This window comes from Aquarana catesbeiana, linkage group LG13 (genome assembly GCF_042186555.1).
Source record: "Aquarana catesbeiana isolate 2022-GZ linkage group LG13, ASM4218655v1, whole genome shotgun sequence".
NCBI classification, from domain to species: Eukaryota; Metazoa; Chordata; class Amphibia; order Anura; family Ranidae; genus Aquarana; species Aquarana catesbeiana.
In genome coordinates this window covers 44,990,580-45,012,345 of record NC_133336.1, presented here as the reverse complement: position 1 = coordinate 45,012,345, position 21,766 = coordinate 44,990,580, and the positions used below count along the sequence as shown (strand labels likewise).

The 21,766-nt window shown below is 43.0% G+C and overlaps 1 pseudogene; it reads left to right on the top strand.

Moving 5' to 3' along the window:
* The window catches only part of LOC141117646 (cholesterol 24-hydroxylase-like), a 50,851-nt pseudogene extending 30,808 nt beyond the window's left edge, over positions 1 to 20,043 (top strand).
* The last annotated feature ends 1,723 nt before the right edge of the window (positions 20,044 to 21,766 follow it).

The window sequence follows — 21,766 nt, the reverse complement described above, 5'->3', positions numbered from 1 at the left end:
GTCCCATAAATTTGTGCGTTTACACACACACATCGAATGACCTTCAAAAAGTGTCTTATGTGTTAAATCGATAATTGATAAAAGGTTGATAAAAAATAAATGAAAGAAAAAACATATTGTAAAAAAAAGGGGCAAGAAACTTGTCCTGCCACACTCCTCCAATCTCAACGCTATGTAAAAACAAGTATTAGACACTCAAGTAATAGATGCTATTAGATAAAAAAATTATGGCAAAAAGTATCTATATGTAAATAAATAAAATAATATATAAATGCATGCAATTAGAAGTGAGGTTTCCCTCAGCAGCCACTTAAAATAGGTTGTAATTACAGACTAGATGTAAAAATTAAAACTCTGATAGAGTAACAATTAAAACATCAAAGCGGCGTTCCCATCAGTCAATTGATATGAAACTGACAGGCTAGTACAAAATCACTACGGTGTACATAAAGATTGTGAAGCGAACAAAACTAGAAATAAATCAAGAGTCTCTAGTGGATATATAGGGTGTAAACAGCAGATAGTAGATGAGTGCACCGTTCACCAAACACTTTTCCACCTTGTGCTCCACACACCCGCAAGGGGTTCACACTCACCAGAACCCGGAGATTATCAAGCCCCAATCAACATCCTATGGTCTGTTAATCTGGATATCCTCATAGGGTAGCTCAAAACCATCTCCGAAATCCACATGCATGTAAGAGAGACTCCACATAGTCTAATTCCGTTTTAAAAATGTATTCGCAAACTCAAGTATATAAAATCCAATAAAACGTAACGCAGTGACAATCCAAGAGTGGTCCAGGGGCGGATTCAGGGGGGGGCAACGGGGCAATTGCACCCCCCGAGAATATATTGAAGACTGAGGCTGAGCGCGCCCTGGGTAACCAGTCTCTGCGGCCATTCTAAGCATGCACTCTCCACCCCCTTTACTTCCCCCTGCAGTTTTTCAGCCTCTCTCATGCAGGCTGCTGCTTGAGTGGGCGGGATGGGGAGGTGCCTTTTCCCCGAGATCACGCTCGTCTGGAAGAGGGAGATGTGTGCAGCTGCTGAGCAGAGGGAGCCGAGTGAAAGTTCCTGGAGGTGAGCTCTGCTGCCAACACTACATTGTGGATTTGTTTACAGGCACCTCTATGCTGAGTCTTCTGGGTTACTGCAGCTTAGCATAGAGGTGCTGTTAGAGGACAAATTAGATCTTCATCTTCTTTTCATGAGAAATTGAACTCATTAAAAGATTATGACTGCCCCCTGGTGTATGCCCTCCTGATTCTCCCCCCAGTGTATCAGTGTATGCCCTTCTGATCCCCCCCCAATGTATCAGTGTATGCCCTCCTGATTCCCCCCCCAGTGTATGCCCTCCTGATCCCCCCCAGTGTATCAGTGTATGCCCTCCTGATCCCCCCCCCCCCAATGTATCAGTGTATGCCCTCCTGATTCTCCCCCCCAGTGTATGCCCTCCTGATTCCTGATCCCCCCCCAGCGTATCATGAGAAATTGAACTCATTAAAAGATTATGACTGCCCCCTGGTGTATGCCCTCCTGATCCCCCCCCCAGTGTATCAGTGTATGCCCTCCTGATCCCCCCCCAATGTATCAGTGTATGCCCTCCTGATTCCCCCCCAGTGTATGCCCTCCTGATTCTCCCCCACCCAGTGTATCAGTGTATGCCCTCCTGATCCCCCCCCAGTGTATCAGTGTATGCCCTCCTGATTCCCCCCCCCCCAGTGTATCAGTGTATGCCCTCCTGATCCCCCCCCAGTGTATCAGTGTATGCCCTCCTGATTCCCCCCCCCAGTGTATCAGTGTATGCCCTCCTGATTCTCCCCCCCAGTGTATCAGTGTATGCCCTCCTGATTCCCCCCCCAGTGTATCAGTGTATGCCCTCCTGATCCCCCCCCCCCGTGTATCAGTGTATGCCCTCCTGATTCTCCCCCCCCAGTGTATCAGTGTATGCCCTCCTGATTCCCCCCCCCAGTGTATCAGTGTATGCCCTCCTGATTCTCCCCCCCAGTGTATCAGTGTATGCCCTCCTGATTCCCCCCCCCCCAGTGTATCAGTGTACACCCTCCTGATTCTCCCCCCCAGTGTATCAGTGTATGCCCTCCTGATTCTCCCCCCCCCCCAGTGTATCAGTGTATGCCCTTCTGATCCCCCCCCCCAGTGTATGCCCTCCTGATCCCCTCCAGTATATGCCCTCCCGATCCCCCACAGCGTGTGCCCTACTGTTCCCAGCACACTGCCCTTCATCCTACTGACCTCTGTACACCACCCTTTATACTACTGACCTCTGTACACCACCCTACATTCCACTGACCTCTGTACACCACCCTACATCCTACTGACCTCTGTACACCACCCTACATCCTACTGACCTCTGTACACTGTATTATACTTTAAATTCAGTTCCGTAAGACCGTAACACCTTATTTTCTGGCAGTGCCCCTCACGAGACTAGACTCTGGATCCACCCCTGGAGTGGTCATGTGGCTCAAGGTCGGTTACTAAAAGAGCTTACTTTGTCCACTTTCCCTGGGATTTGAGAGGACGGGGTATAGTCCAGCGTAGTCCGTATTGGTCGCAGCATCCAGCACTTCGTCCTTCCTGTTTGCTTCCCTGGGTCTTGGAACGTACAACATCGTGACGTAATTTCCGGTCGCCGTGAGGTCACGCCCTGACGCCACGTTTTGTCATCACGGCTTTATCAAAGGGCGTGAAGCCCTTTGATAAAGTCGTGATGATGAAACACGGCATCAGAGCGTGGATGTTGATTGGGGCTTGATAATCTCTGGGTTCTGGTGAGTGTGAACCCTTGCGGGTGTGTGGAGCATGCGGTGGAAAAGTGTTTGGTGAACGGTGCACTCATCGACTATCTGCTGTTTACACCCTATATATATAGTTTTGTTCGCTTCTAAATCTTTATGTACACAGTAGTGATTTTGTACTAGCCTGTCAGTTTCATATCAATTCACTGATGGGAGAGCCGCTTTGATGTTTTAATTGTTACTCTATCAGAGTTTTAATTTTTACATCTAGTCTGTAAAAAATATATTGTGTTGATAAGTTAAAGGGTAACTCCACTTTCATGGGGGGAAAAAAATAGTAAATAAAGAAAAAATAATATAGTGCATATAATTGCGACGCTAATTATACTGTAATTGAAAAATTAAAAATTACCTTTCTTTTTTAATCTGTGCCCGTTGTAATTTTCTGGGATTGCATTGCAATATGGCAACCTGGAGTTGTTCTGTACACAGAGTGTGTACTGACCACACCGCAGAAACATAATTTCCTGCTTGTGTGATTGGCTCAATTTTCTCAGAAGTCTGCCCAAGATGCAAGTTAGATTTCAGGCATCCCCTGCAACAAAAATTAAATTTTTGGTGAGATACTTTCAATAAGAGCACATCTAAAGTGATGCAGGCCCAGCAGATTTCCTCATTAGAGCCCTGCAGCTACACACCTGACAGATAATTATGAAACCACTCCCATTAAACCCACTCAGCCCAGAGGCACAGACAAACACACAGGGATTTCTTCAGAATAACAAAAGGTAGGAATCCGCAATAACGTTTGTTATAATCCTCGCAATGTACATAGATCACCCAAAGGGGAATGTTTTTTTCTCAACAAAAGTGGAGTTACACTTTAGTCAAAACACCCCGTGTCTTCACTCTTCATGCAATGTGCACATCCATCACCAGGTGAAGGGCCTGCTCACCGCAATACAATATTCAATGTGCCCAGGCACATTTCTCGTATCCTCCTTAACCAACACAGGGCATCCATCCCCTCGGGTTACCAAAGCTCACCACTATACATGTACACTGCCAAAAAATTCATTCTTTTTCGTTTAGTTTGTTTATTTTTATTTTTTTATTTTTTCGTGTCATTCGTTATGATCGCAATTCGTACATTTGTAAATTCGTACGTTCGTACATTCGTACATTCCTAAATTCAAGAATTCGTACATTCGGAAATTCGCACATTCCTACGTTCGTAAATTCGTACATTCATAAATTCATAAATTAGAAAATTTGTATATTTGTAAATTAGAAAATTTGAATAGTCGTAAATTCGTACATTTGTAAATTAGAAAATTCAGAAATTTGTAAATTCGAAATTTGAAAATCCAAAAGCTGGAAAATTCGAAAATCTGAAATAGTAACTAACTATTAAATTATAGGTATTGTAATTTCCTTTCAAATTTGGCTGTTAGTGAACGTAACAAATACGAATCTATCCGAAGTTATGAATTATCCGAAATAACGAATGCCGCATCTAAACAAATGGAACGGAACAAATTAATAATAAATAATAATAATAAAAAGTTTTTATTATTATTATTGTTATTTGTTATTATTAATTCATTACGTTCCATGTATTTGGATACGGCATTCGTTATTTCGGATAATTCGTAACTTTGGATAAATTTGTGTTACATTCACTAATGGCCAAATTTGAAAGGAAATTACAATACCTATAATTTAATAGTTAGTAATAGTGAAGTTATTATTAGTTAATTATTATTTCAGATTTACGAATGTACTAATTTACGAATGTACGAGTTTATGAATTTACGAATGTACGAATGTACAAATGTACGAATTTTCGAATGTACAAATTTACGAATATTCGAATTTACGAATATTCGGAAAAATTTGTTAAACGGGTTTTCGTTAATTCTGATATTTCCTAATTAACGAATTTGTCTAAATTCGTTATAAAATGAATTTGGAACGAGACGAATTGCACATGTCTACTCACCACAGACTCAGCTCATATGTCTTTTCTCTCCCAGCGAAAATCAGCAGCCTGTACCGGGGACTGTCTCTCCAGTAAATGTCGGTCCATCTCCATTGGCCTCCTCTCCGGTGTCTCTGGTAAATCTCAGTGCTTCAGTAAATCTCGGTTTTTCTTACCGGAGACACCGGAAAGGAAGCTAGAGAGACGGACCGACATTTACTGGAGAGACAGTCCCGGGTACAGGCCGCTGGGAGAGCGAAGACATCTAAGCCGAGTCAGTGGTGAGCTTCGGTAAGCCGAGGGGATGGATGCCCTGTGTTGGTTAAGGAGGATACGAGAGATGTGCCTGGGGTAAAAAGTGACGAGCGTGTGGAATATTGTATTGAGGTGAGCAGGCCCTTCACCTGGTGATGGATGTGCACTTTGCATGAAGAGTGAAAACACGGGGTATTTTGATTTATTATAGCAACTCAATATATATAACTATATATATATTTTTATGAACTTGATTCTATTATTGATTTAACACATAAAATTTTTTTTGGAGGTCATTTGATGCGTGTGTAAACGCACAACTTTGGACTATTTATGAGTTATTTATTTAGATGCTGCACCACACTGAATTTATTTGAATGCACTTAGATTATTGGCATGTGCCTGTTTATTTTTGGCATGGATAAGATTATTTTTGCTGTTGGGGAGATCACCTTACTTTCCGTTCAGGTGACCGAGTCAGAACAGGAAGTAAATAAAAAATCTCCCTAATATACACCTGGAGAGCTGTATAAATCTGACAAAGGATATTATCATTCTCTATTCTATTAGAGTAATAAAAAATAAAAAAAAACTTTGATTGGAGTTCTGCTTCAACCAGCTATGTGCTGCTATGGGACATCACCTGGCTTGCATGGAAAATTGCAATTACTACTGGCTGGTATAGGATGTTTAATCACAGAAATAAAATGCATGTGTGTATTCCAGGCAGCTTTTGGATTGGAGCTGAAATCTCTGCAGGATGAATACAGCCCATTTCCCCCAGCCATTTCTCTGGCTATGAGGGGTCTGACGGAGACCATGAACCCACTAGTAAAGGTTTGTAAAATAAAATAAATTCAATTTTTTTTTATTTAATATAAAATTTTATATTCTTCATATTTATGCCTTTATTTTAAAGTGCATCTAAAGCCAAAACGTGTTTTGTAACATTACCCCCATAGGGGCTTTTGATATTAACTGGTTCTTCCCCAAAAAGCACAGTGGTTGCTCGTTCACACAAACAACAATCCTTTCACACTGGCTCCAATAAACAGCCAGTGGATGTCTTTTGGTGTTTTATTGCTTGAAGAACTTTAACAGGAGAGGGAAACTTGGGCATGGGATACTTTAAAATGTTCAATAGTCAATAGATAAAGGACAATCTTCTCTTGGAGTAATAACTAGCTTTGGACAGTCTGAGGCCCCACAACTGAAGACCATGGGGCAAGTCTTTGTGTTGGCATCTGGTTACCTTGTGCCAATTCACAACTGCCAGTACCCAGTGCAGCTTCTAGTACACTCCCCAGTCACAGGGATCAGTTTAAGGACACTACTCACAAGTCCCCAGGACAGCTGTCACCTTACAGTTTCCTCAGGACATGGTCCAGTGAGTGAGATGGAACCTCTCAAGACCAGATGCCCTGTGGTGTGGTTCTGCAGTCAGCTCCAAAAAAGTCCATCTCTGGCACTGTTGAGTCCCCAAGAGCAGCTGTTTAGCCTGAGGACAGCAGCCTCTCCGGCTCTGGAACCCTCATGGGACTGGGTATTAAGTAGGTATCTTTGTGCATATTGCCAATGAATAAAAGCAAATTATTGTTAATTTTTTTACTTTCTAAGTTTCTTCCATGGAAGCAGACACTTATTATGGAGATCCGAAGAAGTGCCAAGCTGCTGCGTGACACAGGCAGAGAATGTATTAAAAATAGACTGAAGGCACAAAAACAGCAGGAGAAGACTCCTGAGGATGTACTGGCACACATGCTGCGCACAGCAGGTACAGACACAGAAAAATCTGAGCTCTGCAGTCCTTCTGAAGGTTACCTTATTACCTTTATTTGTAATTAACTATTTTGGGGTGGGTACTTTGGCTCTGATCATACATTCTGTATTGACTAGCATGGCTTGTTAGGATTATAGCACTCCTACATTTGAAGTGGATTGTCCAATACTCAAATGACCTTACCAAAAACAAAATTTGATATCTGAAGATCTAAGATAAATAATAATATCAATTTGTTCTATTGATCACTAGAATATATATATATATATATGTATATTGTCCGATATACAGAGGTTCCCCATCCCTCAACCAAGAAAAACATATCAATACCAGGCACTTAGACACCTTCCCACCCAGCCCAATTTTCAGCTTTCAGCGCTGTCGCAATTTGAATGACAATTGCGCGGTCATGCTACACTGTACCCAAACAAATTTTTTATCATTTTGTTCCCACAAATAGAGCTTTCTTTTGGCGGTATTTGATCACCTTTGCGGTTTTTATTTTTTGCGCGACAAATAAAAAAAGACCGAAAATTTTGAAAAAAAACAAGTTTTTCTTTGTTTCTGTTAAAACTTTTTGTAAATAAGTACGTTTTCTTCTTCAATGACGGGCACTGATATGGCTGCACTGATGGGCACTGATACGGCGGCACTGATGGGCACCGATGAGGTGGCACCGATGAGGTGGCACTGATGAGGTGGCACTGACGGGCACTGATGATGGGCACTGATAGGCGGCACTGATGGGCACTGATAGGTGGCACTGATGGGCACTGATAGGTGGCACTGGTATGCGGCACTGATGGGCACTCATAGGTGGCACGGATGGGCACTTATAGGCGGCACTGATGGGCACTCATAGGTGGCATTGATGGGCACTCGTAGGTGGCATTGATGGTTACTTATGGGTGGCACTGATAGTTGGCACAGATGGGCACGGATGGGCACTGATAGATGGGCACTGATGGGCACGGATGGGCACTGACAGGTGGCATAATTGAACACTGATGGGTGGCACTGATGGCATTACTTGTTTGCAGTGATGCCCCTAAGGGTGGCATTGCTGGGCATCACTGCAACATAATTGTGCCAATCAGTGCCCATTTGTGGGCACTGATTGGCACAGATTTGGCACACTGGGCACATGTGGATGGCCATGGGGTACATACCTGGCCATCCACATGTTGCCCCTTCCCTGGTGGTCCTAGTGGCGATCCCTGGTGGTCCAGTGTGGTGATCTGCGGGGGGGCTGCGCTGATAAACAATCAGCGCAGACCCCCCCTGCCAGGAGAACCGCCGATCGGCTCTCCTCTACTTGCGTCTGTCAGACGCGAGTGAGGAAGAGCTGATCAACGGCTCTTCCTATTGACAGCGTGATCAGCCGTGATTGGACACGGCTGATCACGTGGTAAAGAGCCTCCGCCGGAGGCTTTTTACCAAGATCAGTGTAGCGGTGTGTCAGACTGACACACCGCTCCACCGATCGCCGCGATGCGCGCCCCCGGGGGCGCGCTGCGGCATGTTATCCTGCTGGACGTCATATGACGTCCAGTCAGGATAACAAAACCACTTCCCGGACGTCAATCCGCTATAGGGCGGGCGGGAAGTGGTTAAAGCTTAACCCTAGCAAAAGCCTTCTTTAATTTTTGGGTAGGCTTTGAAAGATGTAGCATATCTGGTGGATTTGAATTGTTATTGTTGTCTATGTCCCCATCAGTGAGATTTTCCCTCCCTTTATTATTGCTAGAGGCCGGCAATAATCGCATGTAAAATCCAACATGCTGGTTTTACCCAAGTAGATCGATGGATCAACGGGGGGGGGGGGGGATACAATCAGCCTGCCCATACTTTAGATAGTTCAAAATCTTAGCCTGGCCCGGTTCAGCAGTGACCAACCGAAATTCAAACCATCTATGGCATTAGACAGCAAAAGAAGTAAGGGTAAATCTCAGAAAAGAAGGCAAAGGCAACATTTAAAACCTTAGAGGTACAAAACTCTGTTCAAAATTAAAAAAACTTTTGGTGAAAGTCTGGATTTTGTGGAACTATAAGGCGCAGTGACTAGACCTGTAGGAGTGTTAAAGGGGTTATATGCATTAAGGTGAAAAGACTTCTTCCAGTGACAGCCCCCTAGCCCCCTCTTTTACTCACCTGAGCCCTGGAATTTCCCACGGCGGAGACACGCACTTCCTCTGCCCGGGGTTCTCGGCTCTTGATTGGATAGATTGATAGCAGCACAGCCATTGGATCCCGTTGCTGTCAATCAAATCCAATGACGTGGGGGGCGGGGCTGAGACCTACATTCGGCGGCTATGGACGCCGAATGCTGGACTCGGGAGCGCGCCCGCAAGGTAACCCCCCCCCCGGGAGAGCGCTTCTCCTAGGGCATTATACGATGCAGGGAGGAGCCGCGAGAGCCGCCGAGGGACCCCAGATGTCGAGGATCAGGGCCACTCTGTGCAAAACGAACTGCACAGTGGAGGTAAGTATGATATGTTTGTTATTAAAAAAAAAAAAAAATCAAAGCCTTACAATCACTTTAAGTTCCATCCATACAGCCGAATGACTTAGATAGATGCCTCATCTATCACAGATACCAGATGGAAAGGTGATGTTGGGCCTTCTGAATAAAAACCCAGATCTTAGGACCTGGATCTGAACGTAGTACTTCTGTTGTTTCTGCAGTAGCTCTTCTTACTATGCCCACTGAGATATGCTAGACAACTCCCTGTCTGATCTCTTGGACAGCCTTACTTTCTGTCTTGTTTCTAGTAAACTTCCTGTTAAAGCCATGCCTTTGCACTTCCTGTTTGCCAGATTATTGTGCTCTTCTCCAGCCAATATCTTGCTCTTTACATTACTGCACTCAGACTGTAATACACAACTCATAATGCTTCTCTTGATGCAGCCCTGCTCAGACCGGGAAATTTCCTAGCCCTCCTGTGTGCTTTTACATGTTGATCTTTGGTTTGTTTACTGACTACGCTTCTGCTTGATCCCTACCTGCTATATCTGCTACCAGATCCAGGCTTGCTCACCTTCTGGTGGGGTGATCCTGAGGACTCCAACCTGGTACTAGCATGCAGCAAAACCATTCTCCACCATCAGGAATTCTGGTAAAAACTGGCTAGTGCATAGACCTCCCACCACCTGTCAGGGGGACTGGCTTGTGAATTATCCTGCTGGTTTCTGTGTGAGCCTTCACTGTTATAGCTACTAGCCTGACCCCTGACTGTGACACCAGCATGGCCTGCAAACCAAAACACAAATGTCACAGTTGCACTGGTTATTAGAAGCCTTCATTTGCAAATGTATGTTGAAGATGCATGGATATGTCAAGCCACCTCTCTAACATGTAGCCCTTAAAAAAAAAAAAAAAAAAATATATATATATATATATATATATATATATATATATATATATATATATATATATATATATATATATATATATATATATATATATATATATTCAATTACTACTTGGTTGCAAAATGACATATAGATATATATACAGTTGGTTAAAAAACCTTCATAAATCTTTTTGTTGCAGACTTGGAAAATGACCGGGATTTGGAGAGTTTAGTGGATAACTTTGTCACCCTGATAATTGGAGGTACACAATTACTTTTATTTGCCATTTGAGGTCTGGTGTAGAGGGATGTGTAAGTGCTGTACAAAGAAAAAAAATCACCTCTGTTGTAGGGCAAGAAACAACTTCTAATCTGCTCTCCTTTGCGGTAATGGAACTATCCCAAAAGCCTGAAATCCTGAAAAAGTGAGTATGAGAGCTAAAGTGGATCCTTTTTCATTGACATTTTCCTGTGTGGTTGAAGTGACACTGTAGACCAGGGATATGCAATTAGCGGACCTCTAGCTGTTGCAGAACTACAAGTTCCATGAGGCATAGCAAGACTCTGACAGCCACAAGCATGACACCCAGAGGCAGAGGCATGATGGGAGTTGTAGTTTTGCAACAGCTGGAGGTCCGCTAATTGCATATCCCTGCTGTAGACCAACACTTCCCAACCGAACATGGAGGAAACTTTAAAATAGCTTTTGGGTCTCAGGGAGGCTCGGCTAATATTTACCATATTCACAGCTCAGGATACCATAGGGTGAATAGTAAGTTGAGATGTAAGAATAAATAAAAGAATAAGGAATGTGGTGTTAGTATTTGATACCCAAGAGTTCTAAGTGCAATTATTTTCAATAATAATAATGAAATAAAACAAAAAACTATAATGACCAGAAAAGAAATGCAAACATTGAAAATTGTAGTGTTCCCCTGTTAAGTGAAGAGCTCCTTAAATTGGTGGTCAGTTGGAGAAGGACCCCCTTATGTTGACCACCCTTATGTTGGTGTGGTCATTGGGAGAAGGGCCTCCTTACATTGGTGGTTGTTGGGAGAAGAGCCTCTTTACATTGGTGATCATTGGGAAAAGGGCCTCCTTACATTGGTGGTCTTTCCGAAAAGGGCATCCTTAAATTGGTGGTCACTGTGAGAGGGGCCTCTATACATTGGTGGTCATTGGAAGAAGGGTCTCCTTTCATTGGTGGTCATTGGAAGAAAGGCCTTGGATAGATAGCCTAAAAGATTGTTTGCGTCTGTATAATTTATCCGAAATAGCTAATTTTTCGTGGAACTCTTAGAGGAAGCCTAGCATTCTGTGTAACCCCGGCTGAGAAAAGCTGCTGTAGACATACAGCTACGTATTTGAATTATTGAAAAAATTCAGCGGTAATATCTGCCTGAAGATTTGCCTCATTAAACAGGCACCCCAGTTCCTGGGCAAACTCCTTTCAACCATAGTTGTGAACACACTGAGGTTGATTTATTTAAACTGCAAATGCAGCTGTGCATAGTAGTCAACCAGCTTCTAACTTCAGCTTGTTCAGTAAAGCCTTTGACAATAAAACCTGGAAGCTGCTTGGTTTATATGCAGAGCTGCACCAGATTTGGCACTCTCCAGTTGTAGTAAATCAACTCCACTATGTTATAGAAACTTTCTAATACAGTTATAACCATGCAGGCACCATAATTTATTTTGTTTTAATCTCAGAAATGATCTTTATTACCCTTTTTACATGTGACCATGCATCTATTTTTCCTAATAGTGGGGGTGGGGTTACAGGACACTGTGGAGACACACAGTGTTCCTGTATTTCATAGTCTGTACAGCCTGAGGCAAGTGTCAGGCCAGGGGCGTCGGGGGGGGGGCTGGAGCCCCGAATGGGTCCCCGAAAAGCCCCTGGTGTCAGGCAACAACCATTGCATTGTTAGCCCTGAGCGCTGCCGCAGAGTGGGGAGTGAGACCAATCTTATTCCAAACGCCGCCGAGCGCCACCGACATAGCAGGTCCCGCCTTCTGGAGCCTGCAGCACCTATGTTGGACGTCCCTCTGGTCCAATGCCGGGACCACGGGACGTGTGATGTCCATCATAGGCGCTGCAGAGCTCCAGAAGGCGGTAATTACAATGCCACCGCGCCACATCAGTATGAGATCCCCGCTTGGCGCTCGGGCGGGCGGCTCTCCTCCACTGGCTGGCAGTGCCTGCTGTGAAGCCTGTGATGAAGATGGGATGCGCCACACAGCGAACACCACGGCTGAGCTGAGCTGCAGGACACATGAAGTCTGTCTCCTGGTCAGGTAGGTCAGTGTTACAGTGTATGTATGTCAGTGACTCAGTGTATGTATGTCAGTGTGTGTATGTCAGTGACTCAGTGTATGTATGTCAGTGTGTGTATGTCAGTGTGTGTATGTCAGTGTGTGTATGTCAGTGTGTGTATGTCAGTGTGTGTATGTCAGTGACTCAGTGTATGTATGTCAGTGTATGTATGTATGTAGGTCAGGTAGGTCAGTGTATGTGTGTCAGGTAGGTCACACAACCCCACCGCCCAGCCAAAAAATCCCGCGCCACTCCACCGCACCGCGCCCCCCCCGGTGCCGGCTGAAGCCCCTGGTCTTTTTGCCACCTAGCAACACCCCTGATTCAGGCTGTGCTTGAGTATTGGGGCGTGTTCAAGAGGCAGGTTGTGATTGGGAGGGACTGTGTGCCAGAGGCAGGTTGTGATTGGTCAGGAGATTGGTCGTTGCTCAAACTACCCAATACAGGCATGCTGTGTGTCTGCACAATGTCTTGTACCTCAGAATGGCCAGTCAAAGGATGAAAACTGACCACGCTAACACAGATCAGTTCTACGCTTTGTGTGGTCAGTTTAGAACAAGAAAGAAAGGTGACTGGCAGGATCAACTTTAGGTCTGTTTTTATTACATAAAAAGGAAATATTTATGTAAATAGTTAAAATAAAAACAATAGTTTGTGGGTACATTATTCTTTTGCTCCATTACAAGACATATACCTGTGTTATTATAAGATGAATAACCATGCTGATTATTACATATAAAATAAGGCTTTTTGATCAAACAATGTTTTGTTTTGTTTTGTTTTTTTTAATTGCAGGTCCCAGGATGAAGCAGATGAAGTTATTGGTTCAAAAATTGACATTGAATTTGAAGATCTTGAAAAACTGCAATATTTATCACAGGTACGGTATATGCAATAATATGTTATTACATTAAATTTCCCTCTTGTTATTAAGCTACATTTCTTTATATTTAACATATTTAACATTCAACTTAATCATTTAAAAATGTGCTAACTATAATTTGACTGTTTAATTATTTTATGCCACATGCATGTGAATGTCACCATGTAGTTAAAGTATAAACATACCCAAAACTTAAAAAAGCTCCCATATATTCCATTAAAAAAAATCTAGTGCAAAAGTTCATACCACTAGGAGTCTATTTAAAATATTTCTTGATCAGAAACAACAGGTAAAGCCAATGTGGTTTGGGGGACATTCCCCCTTATTATTCAGGTCTGGAACAGTTGATGTATTTATAAAGACAATGAGGCGAAGACTTATTAAAAACTATAAATTCTTTGAACACTAGCCTAGCAGACTGAAGGCAAGGACACTGAAGCAAAGGGGGGGATTAATAAACTCTTAATAAGATGCCCGAATGATATGAACTTTTGTACTGAGCACTGTTGGGACTGTCCAAGGGTCCATCTACACCTTACCTTCACTGGGTATTAGCCCCCTGGATGGAGAACTCACTTCACTGTATTTCCACCTATACCAAACCGTACTTCCACAATGTCCATTGAAGAATATGTCACTTTATAGGTTCTAAAGGAGACTTTGAGATTATACTCACCGGCACCGGGAACATCCAGAGCGGTGGATGAAGAAATAGTCCTGCATGGTGTAAAGATTCCTGCCCATGTCACTGTGATGGTACGTTTCATAAAGTTCCTAAAGATCATCTGGAACCTTTTAGAGAAATGCTGAATGTTAGTGTTGTAAATAGGCTTATAATAATGCCAAACTCTTTATCACTAAAAACTGCAGAGAAACTCGGCCTGCAGTGTTTGACCGGCAGCGCTACCTATCAAACTCACCCATTGAGGTCAATGAGAGTTGGGAGGGAGGTCAATGGGAATTGCTCCAAAAAAAGCCCTTATAGGACAGCTCAGAGGGATATGCTAGGTTTTTTTTTTTTTTTTAGTGCATGTCAAGATAATTTTTTTTCTTTTAATTTGTATAGAATGTGGTTAAAACCTCTGTTGTGATTGGTGAGCTGTCTTTCGCTGGCCAGTAAAATTTTGTTCGAAAATTTTTATTTTCAGAAAGCTTGTTTCATTTTCTAAGAGCTAAAAGGTGTCCCATTGGGGAGATTTCCCTTCACTTCTTGGCCCATAGTCAAAATAGGAAGTGAGAGTGAATTCCTCTTAAGTGAGGACAATCCCAGATTGTCACCAGAACTATTGTCACCATTAGAAGATTTCTCCTCTAATGCTCTTCTGGGGATAACCCAAAATGTGGGATTTTTCTTTCACTTTCATTCTTGGTGATAACTGTAAACATGACAAATAGGAAGGGCGAACCTGCTCTCCAGACAGCAACATAGTCCTGACCTATCAGAAGTTAAAAAGATGTCTTTAGTTGTACTTTTATAGGTATAAATTGACATTTATTTTTGACCATAGTGAGCTGGAAAATTGAAGGAGAAGGGTGGAAAAGTTTTTTGTTTTGCTTGGAAAACCACAATTACCTTATTACAAACATTAATTCTGTAAACTATATGTTAATGGAAGAACAATGCAAATAAAGTTTTCAGTGTACTGTATTGAGTGTATTCATTTGGGTTGAAGACCCATTTAATACATTCAAGCAATCTAGTATTCTCTCACAGGATGATGCCTGTGTGCGATAAACATTTTTCATTATTTTAGTACATTCATAATCTGTAATCCAATAATTACTTAATTTGTGTTCATCCTGAGATCAAATGTTGCAATTCACTATATTGGCTAAGCAGTAAAAAAAATATCATCCACAGTTTATCGAGTCCATGATGGTGCCACCAAATGGTCTGATGATCAATTTTGCTGGTTTTTCGTACAAGCGTTCAAACAGAATTCTACTGGTGTTTGGCTGTTTTTTTTTTCAGTGTAGGGGAGGTCACACTCTAACATACACTGATTTGTTCCCACTGCAGTTCAACTCATATGTGATGGGAAGGATGGAGCAGTTTTACCAGGACCCCCTTATCTTCAACCCAGATCGGTTCCACCCTGATGCCGCAGAGTAAGAACTGTTCTCAGCTATTATTGTGTAAAGAGAGTATCATTCCACTGTAGGCTTCACCATTCTCACCTGGCTATAAGCGCATGATCCCCACAGTTGTAAATCTCTCAGCATTCAACACCTTAGTCCTCAGAAGAAAAGGAGAGACAGCCGCTCACCATTAAAGCCAAGGTTAAGTTTATTGAAGCAAATCAAATCCACCAGGTGCAACCAACCCTAACATGTTTCATTCCTAACTAAAACTTCACTGTAGACTCTACAACTAAGTTCCAGCTAGGAGTGAAACGCATTAGAGTTGGATGCATCTGGTGGGCTTGTCTGTGCATTGATTTGCTTCAATAAACCTTGGCTTTTACAGTAAGCAGCTTTTTCCCCTTTCTTCCAAGGACTGAGGTGTTCTTAGCTATTGTGCCTACCAGACATGATGACCAGACCTCTAAATAATACACGGTTCACCCCTCAGCTTTACCCAGTGTTCTGTGTTAAAAGAATATGTAGGCTTCCATTGCTGAGCTCTGCTTCTGAATATACTGGTTGCCCGGCTGTCATACTTTTCCACTGACTTCAATACGTTCATAGGCACTGACCTGAAACAGATATACAATATAAGAAGTCCTACTTTCCCTCTGACTTCGGGATGTGTATGCATGTTCCATGTCACTGACTGAGTCCAAAAACTGCCAGCTACCACTCAACAATGGCAACCACTATTCCTCTATTGGCAGCACTATATAGTGCAAGAACTGCACATTTCTCAGTATATGTGTTATTTTTCTTTTCAGGCCGTACTTCTCATATTTTCCATTTTCTCTGGGACCTCGGGCCTGCATTGGAAAACTGTTTGCACAGGTAAGAAAATATGGTCCTTTCACAACTATCATAAAAATGGTATACTATAATAAAGAAGGTCATATTCAGGGGACAATTGATTCAAAGGAAATACAACACTTTGTATGAGAAAAAGAAGAGGAGCAGAGTTCCTAATAGTAATGGGAAGTCAAGAGGTGTTATACCCACAATCCTTCCCTATGGATATGTGTCATTCATGCTTTTTATGTATGTATATAGATTAAATATTGTGATAATAATCAGCATTATATATTATGTATTATTATTCAAATCTGACACATATAAAAATGCCAATCATTAACTACTTATATTGACTGGGTGCCTCATTTAAAGTCCCACTCTGCTCCTCTTCTTTTTCTCATACGAATAGGGATGGAGGCATGACTAGGTCCCTGCCTCATTCAAAGTCCCAAAAATCTCCTTTTTTCACAACACTTTGTATGGTGATGGTACTCCAGCTGCCTTCTGGTTGTTCCGGGATGCATTTATCATATAGATTTTAATAACTACCTGGATCTCTGCCTTGATTTTAATTCTAGCACTTCTTGCAGAAAAGTGTTGCTTTAAGGGATTGTTTAGAGTTGCGGTTGAGGGGGTGTTAAAAAAGGTGCAGCTGAGTCAAGTTTCTAGCTCCCCCTAACCCCCCCCCTTAAGCTACAATGGCGGCGGATGGAGTTGTTCACATGCCTCCGTGCTGAGCCAAAAACTATCCGACAGGTTGCTTGTTGCCAACCCAACATGACCCATTTAAGCAAATAAGGAAGCTCTGCTAATGCCCCACAACTGACTGCAATGCAGGCGGTTGTGGTGCTTTTGCGCAGCAAGTATGGGGTTGAAACAGGCAGTGAAACCTGAGGCATCACATCACTTCCTTACCAACTATCAGATGGCTCTCTCTGAAAAGCAATCTGAAAGCGGATCATTTTTCAGAGGAGCGACAGTTTAGATGAAGGTCTAAACCTAGCCTTAAGCTGGCCATACATTATACAATTTTCATATTCAATTTCCTTTAGATTTACCCTCAACTATGCAGTCGAGGGGCCTGCCTGATTGGATACAAATTGAAAGTGTTTAGGTTTGACCTCATATTATATGGTTTTGGTAAATCTAAAGGAAAATTGCACAAGAAAGTTGTATAATGTATGGCCAGCCTAAGGCTTCTGTAAAAAAAAGTTACTGTAACAACCTTCTGTCATTTAGTTTTTGAGATATGGGATGGGATGTTAATCAGGTCTGCTGTGGATATTGCTAAAAGGAAGCTGACTGTGAAATGAGCTGGTAACAGAAGGTGCTGGGAGGTCTGTCGAGAAATCATTCTTTTGAGTACCCCTTTCCTGCCAAGCCTTTCTCCCCCTTCTAAAGCACATTCCAGTATTTTATTTGATTTGACCTTCTTCCTTTTAAGAGCAACAGCTTTTATTACTCCCTGCGCCATCATCACCAGGCTTGTAAAATGCTTGAAGGGGCAGCTGCTGGGAGGTCAGTTCCTTTTACCATAGGCACCCCCCCAGAACTACATCTCCTAAGAGCCTTTACCTGCACACAGTGTGTACACAAGCTTTTGGGTGCCAAGGAATCAGAAATAAATGTATGCATGTGAAGTGAGCTAGTAACAGTGGAGGAAAGGTGGAGTTCTGTGGCGCAGTAGGTGGGACTGACAACGCTGGCTGGGATTTCATGTGCCCCCAGAGGCATTGTGCTGTCAGCCCATACAGGATGGTAAAGAGCTCTTTGGATTTTTGGCAGATCAACAGGCATTTATCTGTACTTGTAGCATTTGTAAAGGCATAAAAACTGGGAAATGTACATGATTTGCAGAGATGTACTGAATGCTGTTCACGTTATTCCTGGAACTCTGCTTTCTTTTTGTAGATACAGATGAAGGTGATACTGGCCAAACTTGTACACAAGTTTAATTTTCAGCTAGTAGGACAGACATGTAAAGTAACAGGAACGGGAACGCTGCAGCCTATGGATGAGGTGCTCTGCAGACTGAGGCTCCGCACGAGGCTACGAAGATCCCTGACTAGACGCACCATGTGACAAACATGATATAACTTGTGTGTTTACAACACCAGGATATGTGAAGCTATAAAATAAAACTATAACGCCTCGTACACACGATCGGACTTTCCGATGGGAAATGTGTGATGACAGGCTGTTGGTGGACAATCCGACCGTGTGTACACTCCATCAAACAATTGGTGTCGGACTTTCCGCCAACAAATGTTGGCTGGCAGGTTTTCAAATTTTCCGCGGACAAATGTCTGTTCCGATCGTGTGTACACAAGTCCGTCAGACAAAAGTACAAACACGCATGCTCGGAAGCAGAAGCGGTCGGTCTTGTAAACTAGCATTTGTAATGGAGAATTAACATTCGTGACGTGGAAAATTATGAAATCTCGAAATGCAGCGCGCAATTCTCTTCTTCTTTAATGGGATAATAATGAAGCTGTTTTGCTGGTGAAACTGATGGAGTTATTGCAAACAAATTTTCAAAGGCTATTTTTTTTATAGTGATATCAAGAATAATATTATTATGTTTTTTTATTTTTTTTTATTTGTGCAAGTTACCACAACACCATTATCCAGTAGTTTATAAGATCAAAGATACAACTATGTTGGTGTCCCTTGTCAATTTTACATTGTATTTTTTAAAATGTAACTGCCTACTCCCAAACTGTCATTTGAAGTAAAATACATAGCCAAGTATTATTCTCCACAAATTTTTTATTGTGCATTAAAAAAAAGAAAACAAATAAAAATTAAACATGCTATCTACCAATAGAACTTAACCAAAGAGTGCATTCTATGCATCCAAAAATATAGAAAATATACCAAATCATTATTATTCAACCAAAAAATAATGTCAAAGCAATAACCCCAAGGCCAATAATAAATAACACGTTATCTCCTCCGATTCCGCAACATGTCTGGTTGACAAACGAATGGTTCAGAAACGAACTGAAAAGCACAAAATGAAAAACGCGAAAAGACAAGCGCGAATTAACGCTCACCAAACTTCTACTAACACGAAGTTAGCAGAAGGAGCCCAAAGGGTGGCACTAAAGAGCTGAAAAACCACGTAGTACGTCACTACATTCGGAATTGTTGGCCAACATTTTGTGTGGCCGTGTGCAAGACAAGTTTGAGCCAACGCCCTTCAGACAAAATTCCACGGTTTTGTTGGCGGAAAGTCTGATCGTGTGTACGAGGCATTAGAGTCACTCACCATCACCCCAATGATCAGCTGGTGGTGTGTTAGAGGTAACATCATGATCAGCAAGATGTTTCTACTGTTTTGTAGAGACCTAAACTCATGGGAATGAACCCAGAAAAGACATTGCTTTGCTTGAGCTGCCTGCCCATCAAATGCAGAACAAAACTGTAATCAATGGAGTGGTGTCTTTTACAGTGAATCATGGCATAGACGCTTTTAATATCAAGTGTGGACCGGATATATCCAAAGGTAAAGAATAATATACCATTATTTGCAATATGTGAGCTCTTTCTACTTTAGTAGAGCTACAAGGGAAAATAGATTTTTCTACAGTCAATAAAGATATTCACAGAACAAGTGTGTTACTTTTACTATTTTGTTTGCCTATTTTATAGTAAAGTTTAAAATTCCACATCACCTGATAGGCAGCCTAATGGGCAACTTAAAGCATGACTTCATTGTCTTAATTAACATTGACTGATTTTAAAGTGGAAGTAAACCAATCCTGTCTATTTTCTGCCATATAAAACATTAGTAAGCACCTAGCTGATTGCTATTTGTGAAATCCTTACTACCTTGTTTGTTTGCTTGCAATTTGTCCTTTTTTTTTTTGGGAGGGTACGAGTTAACAACCGCTTTAATCTTAATGCTGCCAGCATTGGTAAATGGATAGAAAAGTGTACCATACATTCATTGCCAAAAATATTGCCACCCTCCCCCCCCTTCATTTCTGTCAGATAATGCACCACTTCGCCCAGAAAATTGTTGCAATTACAAATCTTTAGGCATTCTCATGTTCAGGGGCATTATGCAAAAAGACCAGAGGCTTTGAGTCCGGCACCGGGGGGTGTGGGGGTGTGTGTGTGTGTTACCTAACCGACCCGTACTGACCTACCTGACACACACTGACCCAAACTGACCTACCTGACACACACTGACCTACCTGACCTACATTGACATACACTGACCTATCTAATCTACACTGACCTACCTGACATACACTGACCTACCTGACCAGACTTCAGGTGACGTGACCTCCTCCCGCAGCTCAGCTGTAGTGTGCGGCGGTGCCCGTCACAGTAGAGTAGACTGCAGGGCCTGCTGAGCAGGCACTCCAGGCAGCCGCAGCTAGAGCCATAACGGGACTCAGGACAGGAGGGCAGGAGAGGAGGACAGGACAAAAGGGCAGGAGAGGTGGACAGAACAGGACACAGGACACAGGACAGGAAGGCAGGAGAGGAGGACAGGGCTGGAGAGGAGGGCAAGAGAGGAGGACAGGACACAGGACAGGAGGGCAGGAGAGGAGGACAGGACGCAGGACAGGAGAGGGGGACAGGACAGGACACAGGAGGGCAGGAGACACAGAAGAGGAGAGCCGCCCACCAAAGCGGGGATCTTCTCACAGTGACATGGCGCGGCGGCCGCATTGTAATTCCCGCCTTCCGGAGCCTGCAGTGCCTATGATGGACGTCACATCTTCCGCGGTCCCGGCATACATTGGACCAGTGTGATGTCCATCATAGGCGCTGCCGAGTCCAGGAAGCGGCGCCTCCTGGACATGGCAGCGCCTATGATAGACGTCTCACTAGTCCAATGCCGGGAGCACAGGCGGGACCATGTGACATCCAATAGACTTGAGAGTTAAGCGCCGCTACCCACGTGAGCGGACTTTGTGCTCGCTGCTCGGATCGATCCCCGCTCATGCGCAGTGCGGCGCTGCACTCTCTCGGGGGACTCTGGGCTAATAATTGTTTAATAAATGACTGAGACTTGGGGCATTTCGGGGACCCATTCGGGGCTCCAGCCCCCCCTCCCGACGCCACTGCTCACGTTTTTTTCTTTTGTTTGTATTGGTATGACACAAAAAAGTGGAGAAACAAAAAGCCAAATCTGACATATTCCACGTAAAACTCCAAAAATGGACTGGACAAAATTATTGGCACCCTCAATTTAATATTTGGTAGCACACCCCCCTTGGAACAAATAACTGAAATCAATCGCTTCCTGCAACCATCATTGAGTTTCTTACACCTCTCTACTGGAATTTTGGACCACTCTTCTTTCACCAACTGCTCCAGGTCTCTGCTCCAGGTCTCTGAGATTGGAAGGGTTCCTTTTCCCAACTGCTGTTTTGAGATCTCTCTACAGATGCTCTATGGGATTTGGATCTGGACTCATTGCTGGCCAGTTCAGTACTCTTCAGCGCTTTGTCTTAAACCATTTCTGGGTGCTTTTTGACGTGTGCTTTGTCACTGTC